Source organism: Anas acuta, chromosome 15 (assembly GCF_963932015.1).
Source record: "Anas acuta chromosome 15, bAnaAcu1.1, whole genome shotgun sequence".
Classification (NCBI taxonomy): Eukaryota; Metazoa; Chordata; class Aves; order Anseriformes; family Anatidae; genus Anas; species Anas acuta.
Window position 1 is genome coordinate 6216769 of NC_088993.1, and position 13145 is coordinate 6229913.

General features: G+C 55.6%; 2 long non-coding RNA genes across 2 annotated transcripts; one reads left to right on the forward strand and one right to left on the reverse strand.

Moving 5' to 3' along the window:
- Nucleotides 1–2407: 2407 nt before the first annotated feature.
- LOC137864869 (uncharacterized) lies at nt 2408–6550 on the reverse strand. Its single transcript, XR_011101665.1, has 3 exons — nt 6341–6550; nt 5012–6253; nt 2408–3915 (listed from the first exon to the last, which is right to left on the reverse strand). It is a non-coding gene; the product is annotated as an uncharacterized lncRNA (long non-coding RNA).
- A 1777-nt stretch (nt 6551–8327) lies between these two features.
- LOC137864868 (uncharacterized) lies at nt 8328–11282 on the forward strand. The gene is made up of 2 exons (XR_011101664.1): nt 8328–8547; nt 8700–11282. It is a non-coding gene; the product is annotated as an uncharacterized lncRNA (long non-coding RNA).
- The last annotated feature ends 1863 nt before the right edge of the window (nt 11283–13145 follow it).

Consider the following 13145-nt stretch of genomic DNA (forward strand, 5'->3'; position numbering starts at 1 on the left):
TTATTTAATTCTTGGAAACTCTTTTTTTTTTTTTAATATAAAAATATTTTTTAAAAAATCTCCAAGGTTTTGGAGAGTATAACCTCTCCCTGTGTGGTCTGCAAAATCTGGCTGTAAAGCTTTTTCCTAAAGTTCACAAACTCCATTATAAATCGTCTCCTTATCTTACTTATTAGGTTTCTGTTTTCACCGACATCCATCCTGGATAAGGAAATGCTCCAAAGGGCCTCCACCACCAGTGGGTCTGCACCACTGGCAAGGGGAGCGCTGCCCGGGGGGGCTGGCATGGATGCCTGGAGGAGGTGGGATGGGAGGATGGAGTGGAAAGGGATGGGGCAGAACACAAAGGTTAGATGATGAGTTGAGATGAGATGAAATGAGATGGGACAAGACAAGATGAGGTTGCAACGCAACGATGACAGGGTTTGTTTTTCCCCTTTTCACCACAAATCTCTCAGATTTCAGCCTTTTTCCCCAACGTGCCTTAGGAAAAAGAAACCACGGCTGGCAGGCCTGACCTGGAGGGCTAGGCCATCAGGTTTGCTCCGTGCAGTGCCCAGCAGCCCCGAGCACCCCCAGAGACTCCTGCACCATCGGGGTGTGCAGCCAGCCCGTGTGCCCATGAAGGTTTGGGGGACGATGAGCTGGGGCTGAAGGAAGCACCCCAGTCTTTCCCATCCCCACCCTGCTGGCCCAGTACAGGCGAGGCCATAGGGACTCATGTTCCTTGCCAGGCCAGTGGAGACCCCTCATTGCCACCATCCCGCAGGCTGCCCAAAAAACTGTGGCAGAGCTGGCAACGCTGCCAGCTGCCGGGCAGTAGGCCTCACTGCCAGGCCAGGCCTCGGGCTGCAGCTTTCCAGCTGTGAGGCGAGTTAGAAAGCCTCGTCCCAGGGGGGCAATTTTCAGAAGAATCCCGTAGACAGCTTGAGACAGCCTCCAAAACCACCCAGCGCAGCTGAAAATCCTGTGCTAAGCCGCCTGCGTGCAGATACGACACCAGCTGCTGCTCGGCCCTCACGGCCGGCGGGCTCTCGCCTCCTCACGGCCTGGTCCGCGAGGAAGAGGTGGAGGAGAAGGAGGAGGAGGAGGAGGAGGAGGAGGAGGAGGAGGAGGAGGAGGAGGAAGGCAGCCGACGGGCCATGGAGCAGATCTGCAACTGGGGTTGCTCCTGCTGCCAGGCCAAGCCAGAGCGGTGTCCGATGAAAACCGCTCCATCTCCTGGGACGCTGCAGCTGTGAACAAACCTCTGGACAGGACTGAGAAGGACCTGATGACAGCAAAGGGCTTGGACAGGGAGGAGGGAACCCGAGACGTTGTATTATTTGGACTCATTAGCGAGCAAGGCTTCCATGCGGTTTAACACCCGCCCTGCTCCAGCGCCAGGACCCAGTGTGCCAGACAAATCCATCCCTGACCTAAAAAAGGGGCTGGGAAAATGGAGTGTGTCTTTATCGCTGGCCCTGTAGCCCCAACGAAGGTTTCTGCAGGACCCCAGGAGGAGGCTGTAAAGTGCTCACCAGGCCACAGGACAGTGTCCCCCGGCCACCACCCGGTGCTGCTTGTCCCCAAGCACCTCACCCCAGACACCTGGACAGGGACAGGGGGGACATCCCCGGAGCAGCCGGGGCTGAAGGAGAAGCTGGAGGGAGGCAGGGGAGGCTGCACCCCGAATCCTGGCACGGCCCAGCCTCCAGGTGAGGCCCTGGGAAGGGTTTGTCACCTTTTCTTGGTGACAGGGGCACCGGGAGGGTGGTACCGTGTCCTCCTGGCAGGCTCGGAGTCGTCCATTATTTATGGAGCACTTGGGGATGCTCAGAAGCAAGGCGCCACACAAGCATGAAATGTCATTACAAAGGATATGATTTAAGGCTGGAGAGGGCTGGGAGGGGAGGGGGATCCAGTTTGCATGGAAGACTATACAAAATAAATCCTGTCCGAAAGCCTCCCCGCCTCCGCAGCAGCGAGAGGAGCTGTATCAGCCGGCCTGTCTCTGCCGTGCTCTCCTTCTTCCTTTTAGAGGCATGAAGGGATTTTTTTGCTCATCTTTGTTGCGAGACTCACTGGTTCCCGCCAGCTGAGCCACGGCCAAGGGGAACGTCAAGGGAGGGGGGACCGGAGGGATCCAGCTCTGCTCAGAGGTGGGACCTCGGCCACCACCTCCACCCGCTGCCAGCAGGCTGGGGGGCACCGCGGGGGCACAGCACGGCTACTGCTGGCCACACGCACCAGCCAGGAGGCCGGGGGGCACTGTGGCATGTACTTCTTCCACCAGGAGAAGACACATCAGGAAAGCTCTGGAAATCACGTCGCTCAAGCCCTCAGCTACTGCAGATGCACGGATGGGAACCATGCACGGGATGAGCTGAACAAAGTCTGGTGGTTTGGGAATGAGCTACAGCCCACCACCCCAGCAGGGGGGAGCAGGGCAGGGACCCAGGCCGGCAGCTCACGGCTTTCCAGGCTCACCCACATAGGGGCTGAGGGTGCCTTGTGCCAGGGTACAGCCCCATGCTGCCACCAGAGTGGGAGCAAGTTGAAAGGAGGCTCCACACAGCAGAAAAATGCCCCCCAAGGCTTCTCTCCCTGTCTGGAAACGGAACAAGATGAGATTGCGGCCAGAAGGCTTTGCCAAAACTGTTACTTTTTTATTTTAAGGGAAATTTCAAAAGGAAGATTCCTTTTTCAGCTTCCCTGTGAATCCTCATCTCTCCCCCTCCAGGGCAGGTAAGCAGTGCAATATTTCCAAAGGAAGCATCTTCTTCTCCCCTTTCCCTTGCATTTTCTAGGAACGAGAAGAAAGGCAAGATAAATCTACAGGAAGGGGAAACCCATTGAAATGAATTAGCCTGGAGCAAAGTCATTGGGAAACGGTCTGTTAAATGAACAGACAATAGTTTGCTGTTCTTAAACTTCAACCCAAACCAGTCCTGAAGAGCTGGTGTGCCTGGGGAGAGCACGTCCCGCACGCCCCTCGCCTACCCACGCGCTCTACACACCCTGATGCTTCCCCAGCCGAGCCTGGCAGCACTGGGCCAAGGAGCTGCATCTGGCCCAAGGCAGTGGCCCCACAGCTGAGCTCCAGGGCCCCAGGTCTGCCCTGCCCCGAAAAATGGGATCCCCCACAGTGTTTTTTCTCTGGAAGATGAACTCTCTTTTTCAAATCTGAGGTCATGGGTGGGAGCTAGATGGGGATTTCTGTGCCAACTGAAACTCAGACAGAAGAGGAGAACATCCCCTGTATCCCATCCCGTTAACCTCAGTGATGCTGCTTCAGCCCATCGAGGCTCCATCCTTCTCCCCATGCCACCAGCATGCAGCTGGGTGTCCAGCCACACCGGCCCCCAAGGCACCGGCTCCCACTGACACTTGATCTCCCTCGCTGGGCGCAGGGAAGAGGAGCCCTTGTGCTGGGAGAGTTGCCCCGAGCTCTGGCTTCCTCCACCAACTCAGAAGGCAGGCGAGGAGATTCAGCTCCAAGCCCAGATACCTCTGCGATTTGGCCTCAAGTCAAGCAAGACAAACTCTGGCCTGCAGGCAGCTTTAACGAGGAATTTTTGACCCAGACTCCCTAATTAGAAAAATAAGGGTATATTCGTGCAACGTATAAATATAAAACAAAGGTTGACTTTAAAGATTCAGGGTCTACAGAGCAACGAAACCAAGAGGCCCAAAGTTTCCGAGTTCCTGTTGGCTTTGGAGAGAAGTCCATGTCTTGGGAAGTTTAGGCTTTTCCAGATCTTCAGGGTCTGCAAAACTTGTGTCAGGACTCTCCAGGGAGCAGCCTTGCTCCCACGATTTCCGGCATTTCCTAGTGCGGGAAGGTCTGGGAAGTACTGCAGGAACAGGCTTTCGCGAAGTATTTTGGCACCTTTGCTTCCAGCAGGGATGTAGAAAGTACAAAGGCTGCAAAACCTTAAAAAAAAATAAAATAAAGGCGAGGGAGGGGAGTTAACCAAACGTTTTCAAATGTTAGCGAGTTTGACTTGGGGGCAGTTCAAGTTGGAGGTGAAAGTTGGGGCAAGGTGCTTATTCTCCATGAATCAGAGCATCCGCCTGTATTTATCCCAGCAGTCACACGGCAGAGCTGCAGAAAGCCCAGGCTGAGGACCAAGAGGCAGCCCGGGAGGGACAGGGACCAGAGCCCACACAGGGCAGCACGGGGCCAAGAGCTGAGCCTCACCCCATGTAGGATGCCGAAGCACGGATGGACAGCGGCAGCCCAAATTGCAAAGAGCACAGTCCCCGGATGAGCTGGTTTCCATTTAAATGCCTAATTACGTGCCTCTGGCCACGCAGAGCATGCACTCCCCGCAGAGCTGGACGGAGACGCGTGCCCTCATGGCACTGCCCGTGGAGGCATCCCCGCACTGCCCCCATCCACTGGAAACGGCAGCGGCAGTGCCAAGCCAAGGATGGGAACCGGGTGTTGGGAAAGTGCTCACGGCTGGCACGGTCCCCTCCCAGCAGCTCTGGGGAGTTTTGAAATTCTCCAACAATGGAAAATTCCTTCCTCTCTCCCTCAGAAGAAAAAAAAAAAAAAAAAAAAAAAAAAAAAAAAAGGCTTGCTTTGGGCAAACTGAAGGATTTCTGCTCCACTTCCGACTTTCCTTGATTTTTGACTTTTCCATTCTGCCTTAGACAAGATGACACAACAGCAAATTACAGTAAAGTGTCGTTTCCTCCCAAACCTGTCCTGTCCTGAACCTGCTGAGTTGAGATATTCTGGCACTGAAAAACAAAAATAAAAAAGAGGTCCCGAACCAAACCTCTGTCCAAGTAGCTTCCCAGAACACTTGGTTCCCAGCCAACCTGCTTGGTCGGACACAGCATTGTCCCGCCAGCACCTTGCTGACCAGCTGCCCTTGCAACCCTTCATTTCTGCTGAGATCCCCACTGCATCCACCCTTTTGCTGTGCAGCCAGCGGCTATGTTCTGATCTCCCCTTAATTGTCATACCTGGTGCATCACAGCTTTTGGACACGAGGTTTTGAGGAACGGGCTTGCATACCTGTAGGAGATGACTGACGGAGCTTTGAGCAGACAGCAAAGGAGCCCTGTCCCCCTGCTTGGCAGACCAGGAGCAAGGCAGGGAGGAAAGCTACTTGAGGTCCAAGTGGTGGCCTCCTTGCTGCAGGAGCTCAGGCAGGAGCCAGCCCGTGCCAACGCCAGGATCTCTGCAGGATCTCTGCCACCCGCCCTGGCGATGCCTGCTCAGTCCTCTGCTCCCTGGCCAGTAGCACCCACGGCTTCAGAACACTTCTAACAGGGGGGAAAACAACATATGCGATCCAAATTACAGACACAAAGCCCAAACAAAGGCCATAAAGTATAATAATTAACAGAGCAAATAAGCTGAACACACATTAGGTTGCACATATTAGGTAATGACAAGTAGTTCACAATAACCACTTCTGAATGGACCTCACCCAATATGCATTTAATTAGGGCTTAATAAAGCAACAGCATGTTCTTAAAGGCCAATTAGAAACATATTCACTGAGGTTTAGAAGCTATGTAATAGATGCCTGTAGGAACCAGATACGTGCTGATTACATAGCTATTAATCCTCAATAAAGGGTCTAATAATCATTTTGTGCTTCAGGAGCAGGCAGCTGCTTTATTAAATCTTAATGAAACGCATACTTGGGAGCTCTCCTTCAAAGCCAGCCCGCGCTATGAAGATGGGCTTAGAAGTGGCAGTCTGCTGAGAGAAAAGACCCCCCCTCAGCACCACCCCGCCACCGCTGAGCCGGTCAGGGCTGACTCTGCCCAGCAGCAGCCCCGTGGCAGCCAGGAAGGCAGCAGTGGGCTCCTGCTCCAGCAGGACTGAGCCCACCAGCCTGGGAGCACCCCAATGTGTTTCATCCCACACCAAACACTCACGTGGGGACCCACAGAGCTCACAGCAATGCTCCAGCACCACCCCACGTGCTCAGAAACCAGGTGAGATCCACACAAAGATGTCACCAATGCCACCAGCCCCAGGAGCAGCTTGGCCACTTCTCCAAGAATTCGCCTCCTGGCTGGGTTCACCGGTGCCCACCAGGGAGCCAGACCAAAGCCATCTCCCACCACATCCCTCTGGTCACTGGAAGAGGAGCTGCTCTGGTCTGGATCTCGAGGCGGTGGCATCTTGCCATGTAACCTGCAGGATCCGGTGTCGGAATTGGTCTGAAGCCTGCCAACCCATTAAAAAGTCCCCAAGGACAGGCACAGACAAGGCATGCCCACACCTTCCCAACACGATTGTCTAGGAAAGCCAGAAAAACAACAAGATGAGCTTAAAAACTGTGAGATTGCAAAATTTTTTTTAATAAACAGCCGTCTGTTCCTTCACCTTCTGGTTTCTGAGCCCTCTGACTCATCATTTTGGGTTTTCCACAGTGGCTGGAAACTTTCCCTCGGCAGGCTGCGGCTCCAGCAAGAGCAGCCCAGTGCTGGGGAAGCAGTCGCAGCACAGCTGTAGCTCATCCCACACCACCCAGCCCTGTGCTTATGGTGCCCACCTGCAACCCAGCCAGCACCCCGTGAGCAGCAAAGCCCAAACTCTTCCCTTCATCCCGTGGGGAGCCTGTCCCCTACCACGCCAGCAGCACCAGCCCGGGGTGCCCGGTGCTTCATCCCCGTGGCATCACCGCAAGCTGCTGCAGCTCATCTCCAGCCTGAGCTCTCAGCGTGGCCGTGCTTGACATCCCGCACCTCTTCCCCTGCAGCCCAGGTGAGCCGGAGGGGACGTGGCTTCCCCGGCCCCAAATCTCCAAAATAGACGCTGTAATTTGCTGGGCACGGGATGGGGGGAGTGCCCGGGGCAGCTCGGAGCAGGGAGCAGCTGGTTCGTGTTAGGTGCTGTCAGACCTCGCTTCTCTGCAGATGGACAAAACGGCAACATCTCCAGTGTTATTAATTAATGTGTTTTCACAGAAAATGGAAACTTGTTTCCAACCTCAGGGACAAGTTAATCTGCTGCACAAATTGGGCCTAATAACAACACTGAGAGGGGGCAGGAGGCCATGGAGACACCTAGTCCGGAGGGGAATTAAAGAGACAAGACATTTTGGTTTGCTGCTCTCCCACGAAGAAAGGCCAGACCTGGCCGAGGTGCAGGCTGCACACTGACTGTGTCTGCCTGTCATGGAGAACCGCTCAGCATCCTGCTGCCTCACAGGGACCAAGAAGCTCAGTGGGGGAACCCAGTGAGAGCCCAGGTGTGAGATGAGGTCTGGGAGCTCCCCTCCTCCTCCTCCACCAAGAAAATGCAACCTAGCCAGAGACACGTGCTTGTGCCTTTGGCTGGTCATCTGTCCCTCCTGCAGGGACGAGCTGCTGCTCCAGGGCGGGTGGTTGGACTCCTCAGCCCCCCGTCTGATGAACTCGGGGTCAGAGCAGAGGTGCCTACAGCAGGCACAGCCTCACCCCACTTCTGGGACACCCCACACAAGGGCTGCACTCTTTATTCAGCCAAGCCTCATCTGCCCACAGCGTTTCTGGTCAGCAGTTTTCTGGTGGAAAACACAGCTTCTGCAAAAGTAATGTTTTCCCCGCAAGAAAGTTCTGGTTTTCCCCCAAAGGCCAAGCCTCAGAGCCGAAGCAGAGCAGCCTGAGGTCAGCTTGCCATGCAGCATCCCGTGACCCCTCTTGGCATCGCAGGTTGCTGCTGCTCACCACCAGTCCCACCCCAAGGGCACCAGCCTCCAGGGACAAAGTCCCTGTGCAGCTCGGTGCAGAGGCTGGAGCCTCCCGGCCAGCTCGGAGGGCACAGCCTGGAGCATGAGATATGCAAGTGAAGTTTGCTGAATTGAGAATTTCTGCCCTCTTTTTATTTTTTTTTTTCCTCTTTCTGGAACTTTCCATCCCACAGAAGATTTTAACAAGTTGATTTTTCCAGCCTCTTGAGGACAAAAGCAAATTCTGGGACCTACGCTCAGGAAGAAGAGGCAAAAAAAGAGGCCAGAAAGATGAGTTTTGTAGGGAGCTCACGGGGATGCATTTCAATTCACCGCACAGGGTTACATCAGAAGGCCTGTGTGGCCAGGGTTGGGTGTCCAGTATTAGCTGACTGTGGATGTTTAGGGAAAAATACAAGAGCTCAAAAGAGACCTTCCCAGCAGTAGTCGGCTCTCCGGGACACCCAAATCACTGAGCTCAACAGCCACCCACTCACCAGCATTTCTCTGATCCCTTTCTGAACCACAGCCAACTGGAGGCATAAGGCAAGCCTTCCTGCTGGCCAGGCTAAACAAAAACTGCAGCTAAGGTGTTGCAGAGCATCACCAGCCAGCCCCAAGGGGACTGCTTCCAGGGACAAGGAGACTTTGTCACACAGCCATTAGCTGCGACAAATCCCCAAACCCTCCCAAGCTCCTGCTTGCTGCCTCTGGCCTTGAAATAAACCTACTGCTGGTCTCCATTCCAGGTGGCCAGCTGTTCCTTGTTTCTAGACCTATTTGCCTTTGACTAATTAATCAGCTCCAAATGTCTCTTCAGGCTTGGCCTGCCTGAACAGGAGGCCAGAAATCTGATGGCAGGACAGAGCTCATGTCACAGGTGAGTACCACGCATGGTCCCTGTGGCTGCTGCTCAGCTCCCTGCAGCCAGACCCCACATTTCTCCAGGCTCAGGGCATGGGCAGGCAGCAGACAGAGCACATTCAGCACGCCGGGGCTGCTAGGCTGACCCCCATCTCCGTCTCCCCGCAGGAGGAGGCAAGCATCAGCCCCACCACCACGTGTGACTGCACCTCGGCACGGCAGAACTGAAGTTTCAGGAAAAAAAAAAAAAAAAAAAAGATTAAAAGACCAAAAAAAAAGCAAAGGAAGGACGATGCACCCTGTAGAGCCAGACACATGAAGGTCAGTTTTGCCTGCCCGCAGCTGACACATCCCGAGCAGAGCTGCCTGTGCACGGAGCCAGCCATTGGGAAATAGGGACTGGGCTTTGCATCCAGGACCCAGAGCCAGCGGCTCTCCCAGCCCCAGCTGGAGGAGATGGGACCGGGGGCACTGCCAACACACCCAGGCTCTGCTGCTCCAGCTTGTGCTCAGAATCCCTTCCCCTTGGAAGCCCTGAAAGGAACCAAATTTCTCTTTTATTATCTTGGATCTGATCTTCACTGAGAAGGTGCTTCAAGGCTGCCTGTGCCAGAACATTTACAAAGTTTCCCAGCAGAAGAATGAAGCAAAGCATGGGAAAGCTCTTTGATCTTTATGTGCCTGAAGTTTTGAGCCAAGGAAGCGCTGACCATGAAGCTGCACTTCCCATCCAGGTTTGTGATCTCTGCTCCTGGCAATGGCTCATCCTCCTCTGTCAGCAGCCAAGAACCCTGCTGGAGAGGTCCCCTTGTAGCAGGCTCATCACAGAGAGGTGCTGGGGACCAGAGCTCTGCCCCCGACTCTGCTGCCTGCCTTAGGGAAGGGGACGTGTCTCTGGGCTTTGTTTTCCCCGTGTGAAACAGAAGGGACATCTCTTGGTAAGCCTGTTCCAGGTCTCTGGGTGGGAAGCAGTAAGTGCAGGGTTCCTTGATACACAGTGCAGCTATTACAGGCAGCACAGGATGCCTCGCCACCATAAGGCTTTGAGGATGGAGGATTCCAGCTGAACAAGGGGCTTCTTGCTCTTTAGTCCCTTCTGAACAAGAAGAATCAGTTGGGGTATTTAAATTGAAATCCGAATTTTGAAGATTCCATGGCACCCAGGAAGATTTCAGTGCTGTGTTTGTCCAGCTCTGCTTCAAAACCCCATCTCTGCCATCACTCACTGATGGTTAACCTCCAGAAAGGAAACAGTTCCACTATTCAGCCAGTTCCAGAGGTGATGAGTGTCCTTGGTACAAGACTGTAAAATATACTGTGCCTCAGGCTCCTGCACAGGAAAGCAGGACTGTCACCACAGCTGCAATTCAGGTCCCTCTTTAGGCTCTCCAATGCCCCACTGCAGCCTTCCCAAGTCTGCAGCACTGGAAACTGGGTGATAGACAGATGTAAGCAGGCTGGGGACACCGGGAGAGTCTTTCTCTTGCAGAGATTTTCAGGAACTTGGAACTGTGGGGGCAGCTGCGGCAGTCCCAGCCCCCTGCCAACCCAGCCCCGTCTCCACCAGGGTCACCCTGCTCCTGGCGCCTTGCAAGATCAAGCCTGGCCGGCACCAGCCTCGCTGCAGCACGGCCACACCGCCAGCTATGCTCCAGCACTGGCTGCACTTAGGTTTTCAAGACCTCCTCCCACAGATTGATTTGTTTGTGCCAGCTGAGTTGCTCAACAGGACGTGAGCTGCCTGGGCAGCAGATGCCCGGCACACAAACCTCCATGGAAGGGCTGGCACTCCGTGGGTGCAGGGCTGGAGGCACGTAGCGAGCACCAAGCCCTGCTCCCCGCTGGGGACAAAAATGGTCTGTCCACCCCCCTCCTGGCACACAGAGCCCTCTTCTTCTCCAGGACATGAAAGGTCTGACTCAAAGCTGTACCAAAAGTGCTCCCACGTTGCTGTTTCCCCACCTCCCCAGGGACAAGAGCAAAACACCCGTGAATCTGAGGCCTGTGGGCTCATTGCACCAGTGACAGCTGCGGAAACGGAGGGGATCTGGGAGCCCTGGCTGGAGGTGAGGGGTGGCTGATGAACGAGGTGAGAGCGCCTCAGCAGATGGCTCCAAAGGCTATGCCGCGCTCAGGGGGTGTAGACAAAACACAGGGGTGAAGCCCAGATGTTTAACTTCAGCATCTGGATGTGATTCCTAAACAGAGACGCTCACATCTGACCACTGTGACTGAAAATAAATGGTTTGTTTGACCTTCCCCATAGCCCACCCCGATATTTTCTGTGTCCCTCCTAAACACGCCACAGCTGCTCCCCCCCTCTCCGGGACTGGCAGCACATCAGACAGGAGTTGTGCCTTCTGCCCTCCCAGCCAGGGCACAGCAGGGGACACGGAGGTGCCACCCATGGGCACCATCCCTCTGCCTCGCGCCTGCCCTGCTTTGAGCACCCTGACAGCCGAAGGACACCAGTCCCGTGTGCCCACCTGTTGGGTGCCTGCTCCTGCCCAAAAAGCCCGTGGAAACAGAGAGGGACCCAACTGAGAACCCTAGGGGTATGGAGAGGGAGCCGGCTGCTGCCACGTCCCACTTTCAGCCTGTGCAAAACGCAGTCCCAGCAGAGACCTGGGGCAGCCTGGTGTGATGGCCCAAGCCCCCTTAGCTCACCCAGGCCCCAAGGGAGCACGAGATGGGTCCCGTTTCACCACAGCTGCATCCCATCGCCAGCAGCAGGTGAAAAAAGAGCAGGATTCGGAGCCAGGAGGAGACAAAGCTGCTCAACGTGCTGGGAGCACCAGCAGACCCCGCTCATGGAGCTGGGGTCCCCGCACATGATGCCCAGCTGGGGAGTCCCTTTCAGACAGGATATCTGATCTGGGATCAGAGACACCACGCGCCAAAGAATCCTCCACGCTCCTAATAAGTGGAAATTGTAGGCGTTGGGTGGTGTTGAAGCTGACAATGAAGATAATGATTAGTGATGACGGGCAGTACCAATTAAGGCTAATCTGCCTAATGGCCAAGTCTGAGGGTAGTGCGTGTGACTGATGGTGACAAGTGATGGCAGCTGGAGAGGCCGCAGTGACCACAGAGATGTAAGACAATGCTGGTGGCACACAGAGCAAACAAGTGGTGACACAGTAATCTGTTACTTGGATTATTTGTAATACCGCAGACGCATCTGGCATTGAGCACACTTGGGTACTTTGCTTCTCCTGAAGGATCAAACAGGCAGCGCTGATGGCTGTGAGCTGAGGAGATGGACACCTCCCTCTGGTGGCTTCCCGTGCGCAGCATGAGGCATCGTGGAGCGAGTGTTGGCCAGGCTTGGTTCACTCCAGCACCCTCCAACTTGGTGAAAGTTGGAGAGAACAAAAAGGGCCGTGTGGGATGAGTTTGGGCACCGGCCACCCTGGGAAGCCACCAGCCGTCACCCTGGGGGTGGCACATCACATCCTGCCCCATCCTGGGGCTTCCAAGTGGGGATGTTGTGGGACTGTCCCAGCACAGTGGGACCAGGATCTCAAAGCCCTGCTGGGTCCTGGCTGCCAGGTGACGGCCGCCCACCCCAGCACAGCCCTTTCAGAGGGAGCAGCCCCATGCCAGCAGCACGCAGGCCCATGAGCCGCCCGCCAAGGTGGCCATCCAACAACAAGCCACAGCAGCCAGGCTGCTGGGGTGAACCTGCCACAGGTTTCACCGTGGGCTCTGCAGCCGCTCATATCCCCAACCCAGCCCCAGGGGTGCTGCAGGGGTCCCTGTCCCCCCTCCTGTGCCTCCTTTGAGTTTCAGGCCCTGTCAGGAGGGATGGGGCCGTACCACACAGCAGAACCACTGGCACGTCCTGCTGCCGGGAGGGCAGTGTGGGAAAGCCAAGCCGGCCTGTAGGGCCAGGGTGATACTTCACACGGGTGAAAATACAGGGCAAAACATGTCAGCTCGCTGAGATAAGAGCGGTCACACAAAGCAGGCACCGTTCACGGAGCAATATGTTAATTGTCATCAAGCCTGGGAGCGTGACAAGGGCCGGCACCCCGTGCCCATCAGATTTATTCCCCGCCTGAGGTTAAAGCAGGACTCTACGAGCAGGCTGCCAAGGCCTGTGCGCACACAGGCATAAACTGAGCTCGTCAGATCAGCTGAAAGATGCCCAAGTATGACCACAGAGCCACTAGCACTGGCGAGGTGCAATCGGGCGGCAGGGCTGTGGGCTGAGGCCGAAGCTCTGTGTCCCAGGACCTGCTTTCTGAGCCTGCCAGTTCAGGGCGTGAGGGACTGATTTGGTAGGTGATGCCAGCAGGCATCCCAGTGCCAGTGCCTCGCAGCAGAGGTGAGAGGCTGGGTCTGGGCCCAGCCCCAGAGCCGCCTCCAGCACCATCCATATTCCAGGCAGGGCCCAGGGGCGGCCTGTGCTGGCACAGAGCTGCTCCGGCATCGAGAAGCCAGGACGAGGTGTGCCTCAATCCCTGGCTCCACAAGCTGCTCTGCTGGCTTTGAGCTGAGGCTACAGCAGAGCCACAGTGCCCCCAAAGCACCACACAGACAAGTGGTCCCTCCTGGCCCACAGTCTGGGCCCCCACCACACCCTGGTGACTGACAGCCGGGCTCTGCTGC